This window comes from Lygodium microphyllum, chromosome 14, assembly GCF_053477565.2.
Source record: "Lygodium microphyllum isolate KBCC chromosome 14, Lygodium_microphyllum_v1.1.10, whole genome shotgun sequence".
In the NCBI taxonomy this organism is placed as follows: Eukaryota; Viridiplantae; Streptophyta; class Polypodiopsida; order Schizaeales; family Lygodiaceae; genus Lygodium; species Lygodium microphyllum.
In genome coordinates this window covers 3,459,108-3,479,290 of record NC_141148.1, presented here as the reverse complement: position 1 = coordinate 3,479,290, position 20,183 = coordinate 3,459,108, and positions in this window count along the sequence as shown.

Genomic DNA, 20,183 nt, shown 5'->3' with positions numbered 1-20,183 from the left:
CTTTCACGGAAGAGGCAAGAGCAAAGTATGGCCTATCCCTTGAAAATCGAGCATACAACCAACTCAGGTTTAGGAGCATCCACAACATCAAAGGGGTGGTGACCATCAAAGAAGCTATTAGGAGGATTGTGGATCAGTGCAACCTCACCACGTATCTCGAAAAGTTTAAGAGCCTGACCACACTAGGTGTGTGGAATTCTTGAGGACATATGACCCTTACAAGGAGAGTGGGACAGTGTCCTTTGCAAGTAGGGAACAAACCAAGCAAGTGCAGGTCCCGCTTAGCAAGACCTTACTGGAAAAGGCACTGGGATTGGAACCAAAGGTGGAGAAGAGGCACAAAAGAGACGTCTATGCCATGTTGGTGATAAAGAGAGAAGTGTGCTAACAAATGATGGCATAAGCATTCAGGACATCCCTAAAGTGGAGATCAGATTGCAAGCAAAGGTGATCCACACCCTCTTGTCTAGCCTAAGGTACAATTTGCTCATGCATAGAATCAGCGTGCCCGTGCTGGGGAGCATGGCAGCGCATTCACTACATAAAGTGGATTGGAATGGCTATGTAAGGAAGACCATCTATCAATCAGCCAGGATGCTAGCCCTTGGAAGTAAACCAACGGGTGGAGAATCCCTAGCATTAAAGGGAATTGATAGGAAGAAGCCCTCGACCAAGGCCACATTCATAGGGTATGGAGGAGTCTTGACTGCCCTTATTTGAGAGGCTATAAAAGAGGCACAGGACGGAGAAGAAGGATCAGATGAAATGCTTGAGAAGTCACCTCCGCCATCACAACAACGCCAGGAATCCCAACCACAGTGGATGCCAACAACCTCATGGCATGGTTGTAGTTCTTAGTCAATTAGGCACATACCCTAATGCCCACCTTTAGTGCGGGAACCGCAACTACAGGAGTGAATAGATCAGTTGATATAGATGCCAAATATCAATAGGGACCCAAGCAATCAAAGGTAGATTCTATCACCACACGGAGCCACAGGCCATAGACTAGGATGAGCATGTTAGCGAGCTCTACGCTCAATTGGAAAGGGGAAAGGAGGAGAAGAGAGCGGCAATGGCGACGTTGGAAACAGAAAGGGAAATGGCAAAGGCCTCATAGCTAGAAAAGACCCGCCAAGTGGCCCTACAACACAAAGAAATCCATGTGTTGAAAGCAGAGCTAAGGGCCAAGGAAGATGACAAAAAACAATGGTGAAAAAGATTGGAGGAAGAGAACCATGAGCTGGTCGCAATGCAAGGGAATACAAGCTCTTGGTTCTACAGCAGGCGGAGCTCAAAGCACAGGTGAGAAAACTTCAAGAGGGCATGAAAGAGCTCGCCATGCTAAAAGCAGAGAGAGCACAAGAGTAGGAAGAATGAAAAAAAGAGAGAGAAGAAGTAGAATGTGGAACACAATGACAAAGGGAAGAAAGAGCAACACTAGAGGAGAAGATTGGGCACCTAACAGAAGAAAAATGGAAAAGGCAGGAGCCAGTGATAGTGGCGCTATCACAAAGGCAAAGTGAGGGCCTGGAAGAAATGAGAAAGAAGGGAGGGGAACAGGAAGCTAAGAGTGAGAAGCAAGTGAAGGATCTAGCAAGTCGCTTGACCCTTACAGAGGGAGGTCAAATATTAGTAGAAGGTAGGGCAGGCGCCACTCAAGCTAGCCTCGAAATACAACAACGTGCCTTCCTTAGCACAATCTTAGATGTCACACTCTCTGAGGAGGAGGAGGTAGTTGATGTGCTTAAAAGAAAACTAGAAATAGCCCGGAAGGTGATAAAAAAAAGGGTTGTGATCCTAGGTCCAAGATGCAAGCCTTGACTTGATCAGTCAAGATCAGCAAGAGAAATGGTTAGGAGCAGGCTTGACACTCAAGGAGATTGACGCCTTGGAACTTTAGGAATGACGACCCAAGGAGGCAGGGGTAGGGTCAAGCTATGAAGGAATTAATGAAGCTATTTTTATATGTTTCACGTAATGTGGTAGGTAATTAGATAACTAAGAACTTCCATAGAGGGAAGCGGGTGGATGGATTATCGATGAATCTAGTCCTATTGTAACAAGCGGGATACACACCGACTAGGGTTTAGACACCCTTTCACACTGATCAGGGTATTTAAGGTGTAAGAGCCCCAAATTAGGGCAACCAATTATTATCAAGATCACACTCTTCACCTTCATCTCCAGCTTCCATGGCTTCCTTCTTCTTTCTCTCCTCTTTTCTCTCTTTCTCTCTCCTCTTTTAGTCTTCTTCCTTCTTCTTGTTCTCTTTCTCTCTCTTCAGCTCTCTTTCTCTCTCTCCTCAGCTTCTTTCATTACAAGTGGTATCAGAGCTTCAGGCTTTGGTCATTTTCCTCTTTCTCTTTTCTCCCTTTTCAAATCCCAAAAACCCTAGTTACTCAGCTTACAGGTACAGATACAGCAAGAGGGATTGCAGTTAACTTCAGCTTTTTGGAGCAAGCAGGAGCTATGGCTGGAGACTCAGACATATCTGGAGGTAAAATGGTTAAAATAGCAGGTCGTCACTTCTTTTTATGCAAATTTTAAGTGTTTTAGGCCAAGTTTAGAGTCCCAGGAGTTGGAGGAGGGCAAAACCTCAGTTACTTTTTGCCTCAGCCCTCTTTCTCTCTCTTCTCCTGCAAGCTGCCAGCCCAAAGAAACCCCAAGAAATCTGACCTGAAGGTGCTCCGCGACATCAACCAGCCCCGAGACTTCTTCCATGACCTCCCAAGCTCCTGATCAAGAGGTGGACTGGGGGGATTTGCTATCCAGGAGGCCTACAGGATAGCCCGCAATTTGCGGTGCATTTTGCGCTGGCTATCTTGCTCCCCCCAGCCCTCTTGCCACTCCCCCTCCTGCAACCCTCCCCTCCCTGCCACTCCAAGGAACTGCTCCATCTCCTTGGCCTTCCCCTTTGGCATCCTTGCTCCCGGGAATCAACTCCCATGGTGGACAACAGCTGGGACTATTTGAAACAGTTTGGGGCAGCCATGGATTCTTCTAACTGAAGCTTCCTCTGACCTGGAGAGCTCAACCCTACAACCCCTTCGACCCGTGAAGGATTCCTCTTGCCCGGATGAAGCCATTGAGCTTAGCGTGCATGGGAGCTTTGCGGGTAGCCATGAAAGGTTCACTTGAAGCTTTCAGTTCTTGAAGTTCAAGCTCGGGGATAAGCTTGGGAGCCTTCTTCATCAGCAAGATCACTCAAAGGCTAAAGCACTCTTCCATGGATGCCCAACCAACAACGAGACTTGATCAATGGAGCAAGCGGCATCATGACGATTCGGGCTTCAATGTCATCACAAGCATTCAAGAGGTATGCCACTCTAATCTTAATCTCTCAATTTAGCCATTTATTGAGCTTAATCCATTGTTGGAGAGATTCAAGATGCATACAAGCATCATACCTCTTCCCGAATTTCATTGTAATGGCTGACATTAACCCCTACTTTGTCTTATGATTTTGGAAGAATATTAGCCATTGTAAATTGGGTAAGTAGCAGCCAGTGAGTCACTAGACTGCCAAGGTAACCCCTACCCCAACCCGCATCATTCCTTGCATCTCATGAAAAGGTCCAATGTGTCCTTTCTAATGCATCTCATGCTGATTGCTAATTAAAAATGTCTGCCACGTATACCCCGGCTGAGGAAAAAGGCCGACGCCAGACGAGGTGGTAAGACAAAAGAGAGGTGACCCTCCCTTACTACTTAAGACCCTGAAGGGGTGCACAACTCGGCCCGAGGGAAACTTTTCCCACCTTCTAGTGATCCAAAGCTCAATACTTGTTTGCAGGTGTAGGTACTTCCATAAGCCCACTCCCCTACCCCAATGATCCCTCTTGAATACCCCGCAATGATAATGGAACCCATGTATGCCACTTGAGGTACATGCAGTCAATGGAGATGTATGGCAGTGAATGTACTTATGCACGAATGGTAGAGTTGATGGGTATGCAATGATGCTTGAGATTATGCTCAGTATGCTCAAGATGCTATTGAGGTGTCAGATTAGGCCCCTTGATCTATGCTCTATCCATGTTAGACATTGGCACTAAGGGATAGACTGTGTTTTTGGTCACAGTCCTGCAGGACTGCCACAAAGATCCAATTGTAGAAAATTTTGTCCTGAATCTGGGGGTAAACCCTATAGCTCATCTCAAAGAGGGCTTTATCCCCTCCGATTTGAATAAAAAACTCCCCAATCGGAGTTACGTGTGAAAGTTATGCCCATTTTTGTGCTCTAGGGTCATTGTGGACAAGTTGTGGACCGCTCCACGACATGTACTGTTAAACCCCTACAGAAAATTGTGATCATTGTCTGTCATAAAGGTTAATAGCTCATCTCGAAGAGGCCATCGTCCCCTCCGACTTGAGCCCAAAATCTCAGCAATCGGAGTTTCCTACTAAGAGTTACGCCCTTTTTATTGACAGCAGGTCCTGTGGATTACATCCAGATGGCTGGCCAGAAAGGCAAAAGCAAGGCCCAAGAGGAACTCCAGAGGGAGATTAGAGACTCTCGGACCTTCATTGATGAGGAACCAAGCTAAGCTCAAGATTACCATGGTGATATACAGGAGGACATGCCTGAAACGAACACATATACCCTTCTTAATCACACCCTCTGTCAACATGAGCTCGGTCATATGGAATGCCACAATGATATGGTCACCAACCACCACCAGATGATGTCTAAGTTTGATGAAGTGATCGAGCACATGGCTATCTCAAACTCAAAGACCCAACAGACCTTGGAACAGCTCACTGCTCTTATTGCTCAGTTAGTGACTGCTTCATCCCAAGAGAAGACCAATGACTCTAGACATGAGTCTAGACGCCCTCCACATTAGGAACCGTTGCATGGACCATAGGGTATACTTGGCGCTAAGGGAATTTCCCCTTCTACTTATGAGATCGGGGAACCCTCTCACATGCATGATGAGCCCCTATTGAATTCCCATGTCCACCATACTGGCAACATTCACTTGAGGCCTTCCCCCACCTTGGGTCAAATTTCACCCGCTCTACCTAGGAGCCCCCATGCACCACATATGAATCAACCCCATCAAAGACAATATGGCACAAATGGCCAGCCTAGCAATCATGGACAGCATGGCTATAATGGACAACATGGGCTAAATGCACCACAAGGGATGTATGGACAGCATGGCATGTATGGCCACCACGGGATGCATGGACAAAAAGGATTTCATGGGCAACATGGTCCCTATGATTTGCGTGACAAGGTCATTCTCACAAAGTACTATGGGCAATCCCCCTCACCATCTAACTTGGAAGAATGGACGTCCAAGTTGGAGTCCTACTTCAACATCTACCCCCGCATTGATGAGCAGAAAATACTTTTTGCTTCTATCCACTTGGAAGGTTTTACCCACACTTGGTGGCGCTATATAAATCGGGAGAATCAACATTTCATTGATTGGGAAGATTTCAAAATGCATATGGTCCAAGTTTTTGTGTCCCCTGTGGAAAAAAAACGGTTGGCAAGAAGATGGTACACTCTTGACCAATGTAACCTCACTGTACGTGACTACACCAATCAATTCATGAACTTGACCATGTATGTGGAAAGCATCAGTGACGATGCTAAATTGCACAAGTACATCTATGGGTTGGAACCGAGTCTATCAGCTAATGTCATGGCTCAAAAACCCACTACATTGTTTGATGCAATCGAACTGGCTGAGAGATATGCAAGAAAGTATCGTAAGAATGAGCATTTTTAGCAAGGTGTTGGACCTCCCTGCATCCCTTCACGATCCGCCCCATACGAAGGTGGTTTCTGAGGCTCTTCTATGCCTAATAACAGCCCCAAAGTACCCATTTACCCCACCTTCCATGTTGAAAGAAAAATGGGCACTTTTGGGACAACATCGGGCTCTATGACTGAAAATCGGTATGCTAAAAATAAACAATCCACTGCATCACCTTCCCATGGATCCAGTAGTTAACGGTTCATCTCCCCAGATGTTGTCAATGAATGGAAAGAAAAGGGCCTATGCTTTAAATGTGGAGATAAGTACACTGTTGATCATGCCTCTAAATGCCCGTACAAGATAGCTAAGGTCAAAGTTCATAGCATGTATGTCATGGAAGATTGGCACAATGAGGAGGATGACTTGGCCATTGACCAGACTGAACCCACGGAGGAGGTTGATCATGAGCAGTTCTATGACCTAGAGGATGGGTTTCCCTTTGACCTGGGCAGTGCGTCCTCATAGATACTTGATTTAGCATCCCACCCACCTCCCACTTTCCTTTGCTCGATCTCCTTGGATGCTTGGACGGGTTCGCATAGCCCCAGTACTACCCTCCGCATTCAAGGCAGTATCAATGGAAAGCATGTTTTTATCCTTGTGGATAGTGGAAGCACTCATAGTTTTGTCAATAAATCAGCCATTGACCGGTTGAAATGTATTCCTATGGCATTACACCACCCTTTGAAGGTCCAAGTAGCAAACAGAGAAGAAGAAATCAACACACATGTATGTCTTGCAGTTCCCTTATACTTGGCTGAAAATTATGTGGCATTGGTTGATCTGATTGCCCTCGATATGGGCCCCATTGATGTTGTCCTGGGTTGTGATTGGCTTAAACAATTGGGGAAAATTTCTATGGACTTCTCTCAGCTTTACATGGAGTTTATGATGCATGGACAGCCTATCCACCTAGAGGGAGTTCGAGATCATGTTGATTTTCAGCTCATTACAGCAAAGCAATTCAAACGGGAGTTTAAGAAATGCTCACAGGTCTTTGTTTTGCAATTAAACAAGGACAACTCTGATTAGCCCCCCCACAGTATCACATGACTTTGCCTTGCAGGCCTTACTTGAGGAATACAACGACTTATTTCAGATGCCTACATCCCTCCCAAGAGACAAGTGGACCCCCCACTTGATCTAGAGCCCCATTCCAAGCCAGTGAATAAACCCCCCTATAGACTCTCCAAGTGTGAGCATGAAGAGGTTGCAAAGAAAATCAAGGAGTTGATGGAGATGGGTTTCATCGAACCGAGTTCTTCCCCCTATGCATCCCCTGTCCTCTTAGTCAAAAAGAAAGATGGCTCCTTTTGCATGTGTATTGACTACAGGGATTTGAACAAAATTACTGTGAGGAACCAGTACCCCATCCCACAGATTGATGATTTGCTGGATGAGTTAAAAGGGGCATGATTTTTCATTAAGATTGACTTGCGCTCTAGCTACCATTAGATTCGTATGCAGGCAGGAGATGAGGTCAAAATGGCCTTCAGGATTGATCGTGGACTATACCATTTTCTTGTGATGCCTTTTGGGTTGACTAATGCAATTGCCACATTTCAAAGCCTCATAAACAAAATCTTACAACCCTTTTTGTTCAAGTTCGTGCTTGTTTTCTTTGATGACATCCTCATTTATAGCAAGTCATCTATGGAGCACTTGACACCACGTTCGGAGGGTGTTTGAAATACTGAGAGAGCATCGACTCTTTGCTAAGGAGAGAAAATGTATATTCATGCAGACATCTGTGGAGTACTTGGGACACATTGTGAGCAAAAATGGTATACAGGCTGACCCCAAAAAGATGCAATGTGTTAAGGATTGACCCACTCCTTCCACCACCACCTCCTTGCATGGCTTCCTTGGTCTCTTCTCATTCTACAGATGCTTTATTAAGCACTATGCCACCATTGCAACACCTTTGACTGATCGCTTGAAAAAAGAGTCATTATTTTGGGATGCCACTGCAGATCATAGCTTCAAACAGTTAAAGGACGTGCTTACTCTAGCCCCCATCCTTGTTTGCCCTGACTTCTCTAAGCTCTTTACCATTCATTGTGATGCCAATGGCTGGGGTATTGGTGTAGTATTGTTGCAACAACATGGTGTGATTGCATTTGAAAGTCGCAAGCTGGATGAGATGGAGATGCAAATGAATGTGTACGACCAAGAGATGTTGGCCATCCTCCATGCCATCAAGAAATGGCACCAATATTTGTATGGTAGCTGCTTCCAAGTGAAAAGCGATCATTGAGTCCTCCAATACTTCTTGACTTAGTCTACTTTGACTCCTAAGCAGAGGCAATGGGTGGCAACCTTACAGAACTATGACTTTGACATTTCACACACGTGGGGCAAGGATAATATCGTGGCTGATTCTCTCTCTCGAATGTGGGCATGCAGAGTGTCATCTATCTCAGAATTACACAGTGATTGGGTTGAAGAGCTCCATGAGGCTTACTTGTTAGATGATCATTTCAGCCACATATTTCAGAAATTACAGCATGGGGTTATGGCTAAAAACTCCCAATATCAGCTCAAGCATGGCCTTATTTGGTCCCATGGCAAGATTGTCATCCCACACACTTCCCCCTTCATGTAGAAGATCATGGAAGAAATGCATTCTTGCCCCACTGCCGGTCACTTGGGTGTTTTCAAAACATATGATAGGATTGCTAAGAGCTTTCATTGGAAAGGCTTATGGAGGGACGTCAAGGACTTTATGACCAAATGTGTTCCATGCCAACAGAACAAGGATAGTACACTCAGGCCCGCTGGCCTCTTGCAGCCTCTCCCTATCCTTGAAGGAAAATGGACTCACATCACAATGGACTTTATCACCGGCCTTCCCGTAACTAAGAAAGGGTGGAACAGTATCTATGTGGTAGTTGATCACCTCACCAAAGCTGCCCACTTCATCCCCACTAAGGTCCAATATACTGCCTCTTAGGTGTCCACTCAGTTTATGGAAAATGTCTTCAAGTTACATGGCTTACCACAAGTCATAGTACATGATTGGGATGCAAAGTTATGAGCAACTTTTGGTAGACAGTTTTCACCTCCATGGGGGCCATCCATTGCATACCACTCTCAGACTGATGGCCAAACTGAGAGAGTGAACAAATGGCTTGAGACATACTTGAGGCACTTTTGCCATGATGTATAGCACAGTTGGGATACGTGGCTTCACTTGGCTGAGTTTTCATATAATAACTCCAAATACTCTAGCATTGGATTTTTCCCTTTTGAGGCCTTATATGGGTACAAGGTTCCCCTTCCTACAGTCTTATTTACTAACAAGATCAATCCTCAAAGTCAAACTGAATTGGATCACATGCAAGCTTTACTTCAGCAATGCAAAATGAATCTTCAGAAGGCCCAAACACATGAAATTCTATGCTCATGAAAAACACAGGCATTTGGAATTCCAAGAAGGGGAATTGGTCCTTTTGAAAGTGCCTAAGTCCCGCTACTTCACTCTCAAAGAGGGCAATAGTAACAAGCTAGCCCACCACTTCTATGGCCCATACCGCATCCTGAAGAGAGTTGGCGACTTGGCCTACTGCTTAGAACTCTCCCCTACCATCAAAATCCACAATGTGTTTCATGTCAGTCAGTTGAAACCCTTTGTAGACTCCTCAGTGGACTTTGTGGAAGAACTTCCCCCCATCGATGAAGAGGGCATCACTCAATATGTTCCTGAAGTAATCATTGGGCAGCGAGATAAGCACTTACGATCCTGATCCATCAAAGAATACCTCATCAAATGGCAAGGCCTACCCTTGGAAGAAGCATCTTGGCGCCCAGCAACCATCCTCCATGAGTTTCCCTACTTCTGTTAAACCTGCCTGTAATATCTCTACACAATAAAAGTTAGTTGGTTGGTTCAAAAGTTAGCTAGTCAATTAATAAGTTAGTAAGATTACTAACTAAAGACTAACTAAGGTAAAAACTAACTAACATTAATTATTAATAATTTTTATTTAATTTAAAATATTTTATTTATAAAAATCAAGAGTCGTAAATTTGATATTTTTCTCGGATTGGCAAGGACCGTAGCCACCCTTCACGTAAATTACAACGTGAACTAGACTTACGAGTTATATTAAACACTAGGTTAATGTGTATAGTTTGGATGGTCCAAAAATATTAGATTTTGGGCAAAACTAGTATATTTTAGATATTTTAGATATTATCCTAAAAAAACATATGGAGATTTTTAGAACTGGATGTCATTTAAAAGAAAAGATAAGTGATATTTTAGTTAGTTTGGAGAGTTTATAAAAAGAAAAAAATAAAGAGAGGATTTGCGAAATCGTGCGCGCCGCGATTGTAGTACACAGGCAGTGGACAACACTTTGAACAGAGAAAAAGAAGGAGGAGTGAACTAAGAGCTTTCTAAGCAAGTATCTTGGGTTTTTACCCCCCTTTCGGAGACAATGGAACCATAAAATTTATGGTCTGAGCATCAGATCACTGATCTTTCCAAGATCCCCCTCCACAAAGAGCTCCACTTCTCAAGCACAAGCCCTCTTCTCTAATTCACTATAAATATGAGGCATGGGAGAGGCATAAGGGAACAGGAGACCCCGAGAGACTGCAAGAGAGATGTAGAGAGAAGGATACCCCTCCAAGTGATTGTGAGGAAGAGCTTGAAAGAGAGCTTGAGAGAGAGAGAGAGAGGAGTCACCTCGAGAGGTTGCAAGGAAGAGAATTAGCTCAATTCACTCTATCTCGATCCTTGACTTAACCATATTCTCTTACGCTCTCCCATCTTGAATCTATTCCACCTTCTTAATCTCTTGAGTCTACTTGCGGACGATGGCCTCCCAGCAAAGAATATCACGTGTGGATGACAATCCTGCAACCAGCAACAAGGCTTCGGGCATAGGCATCACTGTCAATCCAACTGCAGTTCCGATCATAAGTAATGTATTTTCAAATTGATAGATGCTTGCTTTGATTCTCGTATGAGATACGTTAGGCCCCATACTACGATGCATGAGTATAGGTCATAGGAAAGGATAAATTTCATCTCACCTACTCGAAAGAGGGAGTTTGTGAAGTGCATATATCAAGGGAAGATAATTGCACCTAGTTACATATGACTTATTTGCTAGTAGAGCAATTACAAGGAAGAATTAGTCAAGGGTTATGAATGGCATAGTCGTCAAAAGAACGACATTAAAAGATTGTGCATAAAAGTGCTAGATTATAGTATAGTCAAGGGTTACAAATAGCATAATTACAAAAAGAATATGACATTGAGAATCATGAATAGAAAGTAGTAGTTTAAAGTTCAAATACTTAAAAAGTACTTAGCCTAAGAGCCCAAATATTAGGAAAAACTAGAGTTTAGCTCAATGCAAGGCCTATTGGAGTCTAATTACTTGAGATCATCTCGCACTTATCTTATTAAGTATTCACACTTTATGCCTATAACATGTTTGATATATGAGGATAATTTTCTAGTTGCCTCATGACTTGACTAAGAGCTAGTACAAGAAATTGATCATAAGGGTTAAAACTAAGATATATTGAGATCCGTTGAATAACAATGACTTTTGCCAATCCAAATCCAAGGTTGGGTTACCAATCAAGGTAAGTGACCTATAGAACTTACATCATGAAAAGTGTTTGAACCCTTAACATATACCCTAGCCGAAGGAAGGAAGTGTTAAGAAACATTTTTGCATAGTATTGCTCTTAGATCCCAAGGGGGAGAGCAAATATACGATGGAAATGTTATATCATCTATTCTTGCATTGGTGGGAAAGAATGCAATTGGTTTTGATGATTGATCGAACAACATCCTAAATGTTTTTACATTGAACTGGTTGTTAGTTGTTGTTTGTATGAGTATTCCAAGTGCTTGTGATTTATGGTAAATGCATGGCAAGGGTCTCTAATGACAAGTCACCATGGGAATAAATGAATGTTTTCTTAGAAAATGATATTAGGGCTGAATGCTTTGTTTGTGCTTGATTCTTAAATGATTTAATTAAGGAAGGATATATTGCACGGGTGGATCACCTCCATGATCGCACCGCGCATTAACCCGAGAGGGCACTGCTCAATTCATGGGCCAAAGGTCGAGTGGTGAAAAGGCCAACCACGGGAATGATGTTTTGGTCCTAGACAGCTTGCGGGTCAGTTGGAGCTCTGGACACCCCTTGCTAGGTTTAGAATGGAGTTGAAGACCTCCGTGGCCCCCAACATCTGGGCATGTTGGGAGATCCTATTCTAGATAAAGGATTGAGTTTGTGGTGCCATGTGAATTGGACCAGTTACTTCTGCAGGGCAGAAGGGATACTTCTGTTGGACAGAAGCGATACATCATTTCTCTTATATGGGCGGGAGACAAAGATTAACTTGAAGATAAGTTAAGGAACTTGTTTGAACTTGTTTGTGAATAGATTGTTTTGCTCTGTTTTTGTGTATGTGCTATAAGTTATGTGAACGAACTCTGTTCCCTAAAAGGCTTAATTAATGAAGTTGACTTTTAAGTGTCACACATAAATGTGGTAAGACCTAATTAGAAAACTAAAGCTATTAAGGGAAGCGGGTGGGCGGAACCCCCGACGGGTCCGTCCTATGGCAGGGTGGTCCCAGAGAACTGGGAGGCTTCTAAAAAGTTTTTATCGTCATTCGACCTTTAGGTATTGTCAGGTTAGAACCTGATTCATGCAGTTTTAGGGGACTGGAATGGGACTATGCCCTATGGGCAGAGAGCTTGAGTAGCGCATCCCTCTCATTTTCCATTCTCTTTGAACCAAGTGAGGCATGGATTTGCTTTGGATTGGGCATCTTTGCGTAATGTAGGATGTCCAAAACCCGACGCTAGAATGTTGTTAGGAGATCTTGGCCATTAGAAGCCCAAATTTCAGGTCGATCATAGTGGGTTTGATCGTAAACGTTCCGTTGCGAGGCAGATTTAGGAAATCCTGGGTGACAAAACTCGAAACATTCCTTGGGAGCAGGCAACGACTCTTAGATTTATTTCTTGATAGACCACTAAATGCGTGCCTAGACGGAGCCGATGGGCACGCGCCTCACAGTTGGTATCAGAGCGAAACTTTATGATGATACATGATTGATTAATGTATGGTTTTTAGACATATCCTAAACAAAATAATCTAAGTAGTATGGCTTGATTGTTAGGCACCTTATGCACCCTTGAATGTTGACATGCAAGAGAAGAAATTCCTTCTCAAGCAAATTAAGGCACCCAAGTTTGATGGAGAAGGGATAGACAGTAGATGCAGAGACATGGATTGGGTCGATGGATGACTATTTCTTGTCAAGATTGTGGGAGAGAAGGAAGGAGTCTCACTTATAGCTTTCTTTGTTGCACAATGGGGGAATACACACACAGGTGGAGGCTGAAAAATAGTTTTCCTCTTCTTAGTTGTGTAAGCCAAAAAGAACTCTCATACAAAGAAATAGAAGAACCCTATATACGGGTCTCAAACCAAACTCAACTAACTAAGGTGGTATACTAACTGAACCACGAACTAGAGTAGATAAGGATAGCTGTCATCTAGCTATTATTCATGGGCGGTGTACCAACCGCATCTGCAGCTAACAAGTTGGTGACATAAATGCACAACGGTCACCCTGGCATATCACGAGTGGAGCTTGATATCTCAATACTCCCCCTCGAGCTCAATCCCAATTCCTGCATACCAAGCAGGTCTCTGAACTTGTGCAGCTTCTCTGCACCCAATGCCTTCGTGAATGTGTCAGCTACCTGATCCTTTGTGCTGACATAAACTAGATCAATAAGACCTAGTAAAACCCTCTCCCGCACATAGTGATAATGCATCTCAATGTGCTTTATTCTAGCATTATAGACTGGGTTATTTGCCAAGTGTATACTACTCATATTGTCACAATAAATGACAACTGGTCCATCTGTAGGCTGATGCATATAATAAAGTAGCTTATGCGACCAAGCTACCTCACATGCAGCCATTGCTGCACCCATGTACTCAACCTCTGTGCTCGACAAGGAAACTCTAAGCTGTTTCTTGCTGCTCCAAGTGACTACAGCATCCCAAAAGAGAACACATATCCATTGGTAGATCGTCTATAAAAAATACTACCAGCCCAATCAGCATCAATGTATCCATGCAATTGTATCTGAACCCTAGTCTCATAAAATAGTCCATACTGCAATGTGGGCTTCACATACTTGAGTATGCGTCTAGCCGTATCCAAATGCGGTTCCCTTGGAGCCTGCATAAACTGACTTACCAATCCAACAGCATAGCTCAAATCTGGCCTGGTAATAGTCATATAAATCAAACTTCCTACTATGCGTCTGTACATAGTAGGGTCTTCGAGAAGCTCACCTGCATTTGCGCTCAGCTTCACATTCTGCTCCAAAGAAACTAAAATAGGCTTATAGCCTATTATCCCATATTTGGATAGCATGTCCAATCCATACTGTCTCTACAAGAGCCGTATCCCACTTGGTGATCTAATCACCTCAATGCCCAAGAAATAACGCAGCTCTCCCAAATCCTTCATCTCAAACTTCTGCTTCAATAGCATTTTCACATGAAGGATATCTTCATCACTATCACCTGTCATAATCAAATCATCAACATAAATGACAAGTAGCATAATACATTTCTCTGTTTTTCTCACATAAAGTGAGAAATCTGTCTTGGAAATCTGAAAGCCAATAGTGACAAGATACTGTCCTATCTTGTCAGACCATCCATGCTCTAGGTGCTTGCTTCAAGCCATACAAGGCTTTCTTCAACTTGCAAACAAACTCAGGATAAACAACATGCACATAACCTGGTGGCTGCTCCATATACACCTCTTCTTGCAAATCACCATGCAAGAAGGCATTCTTTACATCCATCTGATGTAAAGACCATTCCTTTGATGCAGCCATAGCAATGACTGCTCTTACGATTGCCATCCTTGCAACCGGACTGAATGTTTCTTCATAATCAATGCCATATGTTTATACATACCCCTTGACTACTAATCTTGCCTTGTATCTATTCATAGAACCATCTGCATTGTGCTTCGCCTTATAAACCCACTTAGAACCAATTGCATTCTTATCTTTAGGCAAAGGTACCAATTCCCATGTAGCATTTGCTTCCAAGGCATCCATTTCTTCATCCATGGCTTTCTCCCATTTTTCTTTTCCCATGGCTTGCTCAAAAGAAGTGGGTTCTGGTTTCTGTATCACTTTGACCATATAGGTATAGTGAATGGCTGTAAATCCATCATATTTTAGCCTATCCACAGGATACCTAGCTCTGGTGGACCTGCGGAAAGTAGATTCACTCCCAGGTGCTCTCAAAACGTCCCTAGTCTTCCTTACTCCAGGTGTAACAATAGAAAGAATACCCAACTCATCATCAGTGCTCTGTTCTGAGCCACTGGATTCACCATCCACATAAGAGTGACCTGCATTCACATCAAACATGGGCTGATCTACCTTCTCTTTTCCTTTTTGTGAAACTTGCATATCACTATCTACATTGTTTTGAGGAGATTCTCCTGATCTCAATTTGCCTGTCCATGGCGAAGAATGTGAACCACTGCTAGAGGACACTCCAGGTCCACTAATATTTTGTGACTGCTGCTGTGAATTTTGTGCAGCATTACCATTTTGTGCATCTACATCATCAATCACATTTACTGGTTTATACCAGCTACTCATCTCATCAAAAACAACATCTCTGCTCACTGTAAACTTACGAGTAGAAGGGTTATAACACCTATACCCTTTCTGCTGGGAGACTAACCAATAAAGATGCACTTCTCAACTTTTGGATCCAACTTGGATCTCAACTCATCTGGCACACGAACATAGGCAATGCAACCAAAAATCTTCAAATGAGAAATATCTGGTTTCCTACCAGTATCCCTATCCTCTGGAGTCATGCCATGTATTGCTGCAGTGGGAGTCCTATTCATTATGTAGACTGCTGTAGCAACTGCCTCAGCCCAGTAAAAATCTGGCAGGTCTTTTTCATTGAGCATGGCACGAGATACCTCTCCAATATGCCTGTTTTTTCTTTCTGCAATTCCATTTTGCTGTGGGGTATGACTACATGAATATTGCTGCTTTATGCCATGCTCCTGCAAGAACTTTGCAAACTCATTTGAGAGGTACTCTCCCCCTCCATCTGACCTTAGGCATTTTATTTGCAGGCCTGTTTCTTTTTCAACCATAGCTTTAAGAGTTTTGAAATGCCCAAAAACTTCACTTTTCTTTTTCATAAAATACACCCAAACTTTTCCGCTATAGTCATCAATAAAAGTGACAAAATAATGACAGCCTCCAAGAGATGCAGCTTTAGTAGTCCACACATCAGAGTGGATTAATTCCAATGGCTTCTTACTCTCTTAAACATGTCTAGGAAATGGTTTCCTTGCCTGTTTTCCAAACTGACAGGCTTCACATACCTTATGCATTTCTGCAACCTTGAAATTAGGCAATCCTACAACAATATTTTGGGCTTGCATTGATTTAAGTCGTTGTACATTAACATGACTAATGCGTTTATGCCATGTATCAATAACTGAAACTACATCGGTCCCATGTGCAAATATTGTTGCACTCAATTCAGGCATGTCTACATCCAACGTAAACATTCTGCCCTTCTTCTTTCCTTTTGCTATCAAGCGACCTTTATTTTTCATATCCTCAACAAAGCATCCGTGAGAATTAAATTTGACTTGCAAGCCTTGCTCAACCATTTGACCAACAGAAACCAGGTTCTTGGTGATATTCGGGACATGAAATACATCCGACATGTATTTCTTTTTCCCATCCTGCATAGACAAAGGAATTTTTCCAATCTGCACAATAGGATGTGCAGTATCATCACCAGTCTCCACAAATCCTGGTTTTTCCATTTTCCTTGCATCCTGCATCCATTCTGCATGACCTGCCATGTGGTTTGATGCACGTGAGTCAACATACCACACATTGTTGCTTTCTTCTACACTTGTCACAGAATTGGTCATGTGCTGCACCATAAACAAATGCTCATTTCTGTCATCACCCGGTCTACTAGAAGATGCATAATTCCCTTGTTGCAATTTTCCATTCATGATGCCATTCTGCTTTTTATAGCAGTCTTTAGCCATATGACCCATTTTACCACAGTAGTAGCATTCAACATTGTTGTTTGCATTTTGGCCTCTTTGCCATCCACCACGACCTCTTTGGCTCCCCCTGCCTCTAGAGTTACCACGTTCTCCTTCATAGGACTGATTTTCTTGAGTTTCTGTATATTTTGATTTCTACCACGGCCTCCAGATCGGCCTCCTTTACCTCTGCCTCTACCTCTTCCAGCATTTGAGTAGAAGACAGCTTCTTTTGAAGTTTCTCCTGAAGAAGATGTACCACCATTTCTTTGCTCCTCAGAAATTAGAAGAGCAATCAACTCCTCAAAATCAGGAAATCTTTCACAGATAGAAATCCATGTTCGGAACTGTGCATAATCCTTTCCTAGACCATTCAAGGTCACAGAAACTAAATCATCATCTTCCACTGACGACCCAATGGAAGCAAATGCATCTGCAATCTTCTTCACCTTCATGTGGTAGTCATTGATGCTCATACTTTCTCTTTGAACATTGTGCAACTCTTGCTTGAGCTGCATTTTCTTGGCTTGCGTATTTGTGCTATACATTTTTGACAAAGTATCCCATGCCTCCTTTGGGGTACTTGCATCCTGAATATGCACAATCATAGAGTCTGAAATGCTGATAGACAACCAGTACATAACTTTCCTAGCTCTCTCATGCCATGCTTTAAATGCCTGCATTTGGTGTTGATTGGGAACATGAGGAAGAACTGGTTCTTCTTCATTTCCTGCAACGAATTCCCAATATCATTTTCCCATAAGGAAATTCGTCATTCTAAACTTCCATGCTTGGAAGTTGTTCTTGTCAAGCTTTTCAGTGACAATCTGTGGAAGAGAATCAGACGCCATTACAGAACACTACAAAAAATTCTGTCACTGCAAAAAGCACAGCTTCAGCCTCACAAGAGCAAATGTGCAAAACTAACGAAAGTGGTATTTGACCACACAGTCACTTCCTAGTGACAATTTTGCATCAACAGGCAACAAGGATGATTTTGTAACTCCCAATGTCTCTGCGCATAGGCATACGATGCAATTTCTACAGTAACTTTTCACCGACCTATAGAACAGTGGTTTCACAGAAAAAAAAAAGGCCTTTTCCTGAGTGCGTGCAGAAAACTTTCGCCTCCAAAACAGGCCCCGAAATGCCCTCTTGCTACACCGCGAAGGGCGTCTCAATCTGAGACAATGCACTCTTGCATTTTCCGGTTGTGTTACCTGCTGCAGAGACTTGCTCCCAAACTCGAAAAATGAAAGCAACACTGGTCCTCTTACCAGAACACCGCGAACTTGGTTTTCTTTCTTGAGCTCCTTACCACAAACAAGGATCTGATACCATGTCAAGATTGTGGGAGAGAAGAAAGGAGTCTCACTTGTAGCTTTCTTGTTTGCATAATAGGGAAATACACACACAGGTGGAGGTTGAAAAACGGTTTTCCTCTTCTTAGTTGTGTAAGCCAAAAAGAACTCTCATACAAAGAAATAGAAGAACCCTATATATGGGTCTCACATTACAAGATATAGACCTTATAGCGACGTTTAAAGCGACGAAAATACAAACAACAAAATTTTCCCTCGTCGTCGCAAAAAGTGTCGTTATTGACGATGCCATAGAATCGTCGCTATATGCGTCGCTATATGTGTCACATTTGCGATGCATATAGCGACGGTTACAGAGAATTTGCGATGCTGATAGCGACGACAATAGCGACGCGTGCAGTAAATTTGCGACGCAAATAGCGACGGTAACAGAGATTTTTTTTTTTTGTGGCAGGGCACCAAGCTGCCCTGCCACATATAGCACTATGTGCTGTATGAGAGCCATACAAAATAGTTTCTGCACTGCTGCATACAAAGCGTTTGCAAACAAAAAGAATGTATACTGAAATCATAAAACTGATAGATGAAATAAATACATGATATCGCATAAAATGCGATTGGTACAATCATCAAACAATATCACTAATACATAGAAAATGTCTACATAGATCGGACGACTAAAAACTAAAGGTATGTGAGCTCTAAGGATCCAAGGGCGAGCTACAAATCGTCGTTCCCTGAAAGCTTTTCCCGCTGCAAAGGAGCATCAAATGGATTCTGCAGAAAAAGAAACAACATATCAATCCACCATACAATAATGCATTCAAATATCTCATGGTAACTACGGACAAGAAAGATGAGTGACTTACTGGGCCGCCGCGTCTATACAATTGGTCGATCAATGATCTGAGACCGTGCCTCTCTGCATATCGAGTCTCAAGGCCTTGCGGATCGCGATTTGTAATGGAGTGCTGCAAAGAAAACAAAATGCTAACTATTAGAAACATGATTGTCAGTACAAAGAATATCTCAAAAAAACAACTAAGCAAAACAAAAGAGAAACTTACAAAGTCCTCCGAATATGTCCTGTGGCCGCCACTCCCAAGATGATGTACCGATTCGGCCTCGATTCGTGCCCTCGCCGCCTCCCGCTGCTGACTCCAACGTCATGGCGAATTTGTAGCCTCCTCCCTCAGTCGGTGCCAGTCGTCTGCATCTAACCACTTGGGCTTTGGAGCCCCACTCTTGATTGCCTTGTGTGCGTCGGATCGTTTATGTGACATGTATGTACGCATGCAATCCATCATCCAGCCCGTAGAGAATCTATCCACTGCGGCTGGCACCGGGAACTCCTCGTGCAAGGATGCTACTATGTACTCCTTGCTCCCCTCTGGTATGTTCCTCCAATGATCCAGGACGTTGTGCCGAGAAACTTGTTGGCACAACTCGGGATCATGCGAGCCATCACCCTCCTCCCCTCATCATTCATGATGATGGCTCCTGACCTACCATCCACTAGGTATCCATAATCCCTAGGAGTGTGCCTTGTATGGGCCCTCTCCCATCTCCGTCCACGCTCCTGGGCATATCCAGGAGACCCCTGTACATTCGGTGTACCGATGGGGGTACCCTCTCCCGGAGTGCCACTCAAAGGGGTGCCACCAAAGGGGGTGCCACCAAAAGGAGTGCCACAAAAAGGTGTGACATCTGCCGATGGCTGCGCAAAAGCCGGAGTAACTGGAGTGGACGTCCCCACAGGTGTGACAAATCCTGGAGGTGACCGAGCTCCAGTTGAACGACGAGACAGAGACACCGCATCCGTGTCTCCACAGTAGCACCCCCCTGATCCTCCTGCAGTCGCACTCCCTCCCTCTGGCCCAAGTCGCGAGCGTCGAGATCGTCTGCTCGAAGCTGAAGCATTTGATCGCGCTAAAGCTAATCTAGCAGAGCGCCC